Raw genomic sequence first — 6,000 nt, forward strand, 5'->3', positions numbered from 1 at the left:
CATGGACAGGGCACTTCGCCGTGCCTGCTGTTATGGCAATGATAGCGTGTGTCACTAGAGAGATGTTCGGCGTCGGTCACGCAAGCTCCGGCGGCCGAGTAAGGGCCTTGTAAGTACAGACTTACCACAGGGATCCTGTTGCTGTTAAAATCCCCCTCTTGGTGCTACAAAGTCAGTGAGCTGGGTGTAAGCTAAAGGGGATACTTAATAGTGTCCTGAAGACACAGAGTTTATGGATTCTGCTGCTAACCCAAGGACTTTTTCTTCCCATGCAAGTGCTGTATGGTTCAGCAGAAGATCTTTTATTCATTTCCTCACCTGTACATAGTTGAATTAGGAGTATACCACTAATCTCTTCTCCTATCCAAGTTCTCCAAATATAACACCAAAAAAACAAATCCCCCAGACTGGTCATTGAAGACACCAAGCAAAAGTGTGTATGTGTGTGCACCTGGCAGCATGTGAAAATACCAGGTATCTGGCAACAGGATAATCAGAGGGAGACCCAGGATAGATCTATACTCAGCAGCCCCTACAGGGGTCGTGCTACACGTGTGTGGGGAAATTCCACTGTGCATGTGCAAATATGCTAATGGATTCTGCCAGGACCCAAAGGTTGGGAAAAACCTGTTGGTGCATCTGCGCACTTGCCATAATAGTGACCCCTGGGGCAATGGAGCTACCTAAAACTCACTGAAATGTGCATGTAAACTGATGTCATCATGTATAAAAATGTTCAGAAATGTGCATGAAAATGTATGTAAACTGATGTGAAACCGATGTAAAGTCATGTCTCTGCATGTAAAATCTGCGCAGTTTTCCCATCAGTTTTCATGCACATATGGTGTGAACGAGTCCTTACAGTCAAGGCATGTTGTGAATGCTAGCTGTCACATTTGCTTGGGTCAAGCCTTAAAATGGCTGATGTCATACCTGATCACAAGTGAAGCCCTATGGCAACTGCAGATCAAACAGAGGATGGCAGCTTCCTTAACTGTAAAGGAGATAACTAGTTCCTGCCAGGCCTATAGACAAATGACGGCCAGGTGAGACATTTACCGTTCCGGGTGGACGTCATAAGATGTCCTCCTGGAACACGCCTCCCGCGCGCTCCCAGCATGATCTGTTACCCGCTGTGACCAATCAGTGTACCAGCCGCTGTTGATACCATGTGATCGCTGTGACCAGGTCACAGCAGATTACATGATAATTGACAATTGTACACAATAGATGGTTTTCATTCATGCTAATCCATTGTGTACTATTGTGTTGATCTCTGTGATTGGTCACAGTGATCTCATGGTACAGAAAGGGCCAGTCACAGCCCATCTTTACCATGTGATTAGTTGTGCCATTCACAGCTAACTGCAATAGTGAATGAATCAATATCATTTAGTAAAAATTGTTGCTTATAACAGTGAAAACAGTGAAAATCACTGGTATAAGCAATCATAATGTGTAAAAAAAATAAAATAAATCCTGATCACTTACCCAATAGTAGTACAATGTTCTATGGTAACACTGTATTGCATGGGTCACAGTGTGTTAAAAAAATCATAAAAAGAAAGAAAAAAATGTAATAAAAAAGTAAAAAAACTGTAAAAAATGTAAAAGCATCTTTTTTACATACTGTCACCACTCGGTGTCCCTGATCACCGCCACACCAGTTATATGATGATGCTGTACTGAACTGGTGACAGTATTTAAAAAAAAATCGGGACAAGAAATTACAACTTCAAAAAACTCACTATACTGTACATACACTCTTACTCAATACCTTGAACTGTCTACCTTCTAAAAAGGGAACATTTGGGGGGTATTTGTACTGTCTTGGTGTTTTCGGACCTCAAGAAATGAGATAGGGTGTCAATGCATCAGGATTGATCGATTTTCAGATACAGTCAGGGCTGTCTTTATTCTTGATTGGACCCTGGGCAAAAATTTTCTTGGGCCCTCTTGAATCCACTTATCAACTATTTGGGGGCTCAAGGGGCAGCTGCTTTGGGCCCCACAACAATGACTAGACCCGGGGCAGCTGCCCCTTTTGCCCTGTGTTAAAGACAGCCCTGGATACAGTATCTCACAAAAGTGAGTACACCCCTCACATTTTTGTAAATATTTTGTTATATCTTTTCATGTGGCAACACTGAAGAAATGACACTTTGCTACAATGTAAAGTAGTGAGTGTACAGCTTGGGCCAGTCACAGCATTTGGGGGGTATTTGTACTGTCTTGGTGTTTTCGGACCTCAAGAAATGAGATAGGGTGTCAATGCATCAGGATTGATCGATTTTCAGATACAGTCAGGGCTGTCTTTATTCTTGATTGGACCCTGGGCAAAAATTTTCTTGGGCCCTCTTGAATCCACTTATCAACTATTTGGGGGCTCAAGGGGCAGCTGCTTTGGGCCCCACAACAATGACTAGACCCGGGGCAGCTGCCCCTTTTGCCCTGTGTTAAAGACAGCCCTGGATACAGTATCTCACAAAAGTGAGTACACCCCTCACATTTTTGTAAATATTTTGTTATATCTTTTCATGTGGCAACACTGAAGAAATGACACTTTGCTACAATGTAAAGTAGTGAGTGTACAGCTTGTATAACAGTGTAAATGTGCTGTCCCCTCAAAATAACTCAACACACAGCCATTAGTGTCTAAACCGCTGGCAACAAGTGAGTACACCCCTAAGTGGAAATGTCCAAAGTGGGCCCAAAATGTCAATATTTTGTGTGGCCACCATTATTTTCCAGCACTGCCTTAACCCTCTTGGGCATGGAGTTCACCAGAGCTTCCAAGGTTGCCACTGGAGTCCTCTTCCACTCCTCCATGATGACATCACAGAGCTGGTGGATGTTAGAGACCTTGCGCTCCTCCACCTTCCGTTTGAGGATGCCCCACAGATGCTCAATAGGGTTTAGGTCTGGAGACATGCTTGGCCAGTCCATCACCTTTACCCTCAGCTTCTTTAGCAAGGCAGTGGTTGTCTTGGAGGTGTGTTTGGGGTCGTTATCATGTTGAAACACTGCCCTGCGGCCTAGTCTCCGAAGGGAAGGGATCATGCTCTGCTTCAGGATGTCACAGGACATGTTAGCATTCATGGTTCCCTCAATGAACTGGCAGCACTCATGCTGCTCAAGACCATGATACTCTCACCACTATGCTTGACTGTAGGCAAGACACACTTGTCTTTGTACTCCTCACCTGGTTGCCACCACACACGTTTGACACCATGTGAACCAAATAAGTTTATCTTGGTCTCATCAGACCACAGGACATGGTTCCAGTAATCCATGTCCTTAGTCTGCTTGTCTTCAGCAAACTGTTTGCGGGCTTTCTTGTGCATCATCTTTAGAAGAGGCTTCCTTCTGGGATGACAGCCATGCAGACCAATTTGATGCAGTGTGTGGCGTATGGTCTGAGCACTGACAGGCTGACCCCCCCACCTCTTCAACCTCTGCAGCATTTTCTGGATAGCACTCATATGTCAATTTCCCAAAGACAACTTCTGAATATGACGCTGAGCGCCTTCAATCAACTTCTTTGGTCGACCATGGCGAGGCCTGTTCTGAGTGGGACCTATCCTGTTATACTGCTGTATGTTCTTGGCCACTGTGCTGCAGCCCAGTTTCAGGGTTTTGGCAAACTTCTTATAGCCTAGGCCATCTTTATGTAAAGCAACAATTCTTTTTTTCAGATCCTCAGAGAGTTGTTTGCCATGAGGTGCCATCTTGAACTTCCAGTTACCAGTATGAGAGCGATAACACCAAATTGAACACACCTTCGCCCCAATCATACGTGAGACCTTGTAATATGAGTCACACCAGGGAGGGAAAATGTCTAATTGGGCCCAATTTGGACATGTTCATTTAGGGGTGTACTCACTTTTTGTGCCAGCAGTTTAGACATTAATGGCTGTGTGTTGAGTTATTTTTATTATTATAACAACAAATTGACACTGTTATACAAGCTGTACACTCACTACTTTACATTGTAGCAAAGTGTCATTTCTTCAGTGTTGTCACATAAAAAGATAGAATAAAATATTTACAAAAATGTGAGGGGTGTGCTCACTTTTGTGAGATACTGTATATATATATCATAGTTTGTGGACTCTATACCTTTCCTACAGACTAAATAATTAACAGTAGTTTGGGTTATTTTCTCCAAAGAAATGTAGCAGAATACAGTTTGGCCTAAATTTATGAAGAACAATTATTTATTTGCAAAATGTTATGTTTTGTTTTTTTCCCCCAAAAATTTCAGTCTTTTTTGGTTTATTTAACAAAAAATAAAAACCCAGCAGTAAATACCACCTCTATTTGTGTAAAAAAAAAAAAAAAAATGATGAAATTTCATATGGGTACAGTGTTGCATGACTGCGCAATTGTCATTCAAAGTTGAAAATTGGCCTGGGCAGGAAAAGGGAAAAAGTGCCCAGTATTGAAGTGGTTAAAGCGGAGGTCCACCCTAAAATTACACTTACCTCTATCTTCTTGCTCCGGGTCACCTGAAAAACAAATGGATAATCACAATTTTTTTTCTTTTTTACTAACCTTGTTTAGAAGAAAATATACTTCCCTTACTTCCAGTGGTGGGATTCAAAAATTTTAGTAACCAGTTCCGACTTTCCCAGCAGAATGACCAGCGTGCCCCCTTTAAATGCACAGTGACCAGCGTGCCCCCTTTCAATGCAGAGAGACCAGCGTGCCCCCTTTCAATGCACAGTGACCACAGCATTGCCCCCAATCATTGCAGGGTGCCACAGCATTGCCCCCAATCATTGCAGAGTCCCACAGCATTGCCCCCAATCATTGCAGGGTGCCAGCCACAGCATTGCCCCCAATCATTGCAGAGTGCCACAGCATTGCCCCCAATCATTGCAGAGTGCCATAGCATTGCCCCTAATGATTGCAGAGTGCCAGCCACAGCATTGCCCCTAATGATTGCAGAGTGCCAGCCCCAACATTGCCCCCAATGCCCCCAATGCCCAATTATTGCAGAGTGCCAGCCACAGCATTGCCCCCAATGATTGCAGATGCCAGCCACAGCATTGCCCCTAATGATTGCAGAGTGCCAGCCACAGCATTGCCCCTAATGATTGCAGAGTGCCAGCCACAGCATTGCCCCCAATGATTGCAGAGTGCCAGCCACAGCATTGCCCCCAATGATTGCAGAGTGCCAGCCACAGCATTGCCCCCAATGATTGCAGAGTGCCAGCCACAGCATTGCCCCCAATGATTGCAGAGTGCCAGCCACAGCATTGCCCCTAATGATTGCAGAGTGCCAGCCACAGCATTGCCCCCAATGATTGCAGAGTGCCAGCCACAGCATTGCCCCCAATGCCCAATGATTGCAGAGTGCCAGCCACAGCATTGCCCCCAATGATTGCAGAGTGCCAGCCACAGCATTGCCCCCAATGATTGCAGAGTGCCAGCCACAGCATTGCCCCCAATGCCCAATGATTGCAGAGTGCCAGCCACACATTACCCTCAATGATTGCAGAGTGCCAGCCACAGCATTGCCCCTAATGATTGCAGAGTGCCAGCCACAGCATTGCCCCTTATGATTGCAGAGTGCCAGCCACAGCATTGCCCCCAATGATTGCAGAGTGCCAGCCACAGCATTGCCCCCAATGATTGCAGAGTGCCAGCCACAGCATTGCCCCCAATGATTGCAGAGTGCCAGCCACAGCATTGCCCCCAATGATTGCAGAGTGCCAGCCACAGCATTGCCCCTAATGATTGCAGAGTGCCAGCCACAGCATTGCCCCCAATGATTGCAGAGTGCCAGCCACAGCATTGCCCCCAATGATTGCAGAGTGCCAGCCACAGCATTGCCCCCAATGATTGCAGAGTGCCAGCCACAGCATTGCCCCTAATGATTGCAGAGTGCCAGCCACAGCATTGCCCCCAATGATTGCAGAGTGCCAGCCACAGCATTGCCCCTAATGATTGCAGAGTGCCAGCCACAGCATTGCCCCTAATGATTGCAGAGTGCCA

The sequence above is a fragment of the Pelophylax lessonae genome (genome assembly GCF_965119305.1).
Source record: "Pelophylax lessonae genome assembly, chromosome: 2".
Lineage (NCBI taxonomy): Eukaryota > Metazoa > Chordata > Amphibia > Anura > Ranidae > Pelophylax > Pelophylax lessonae.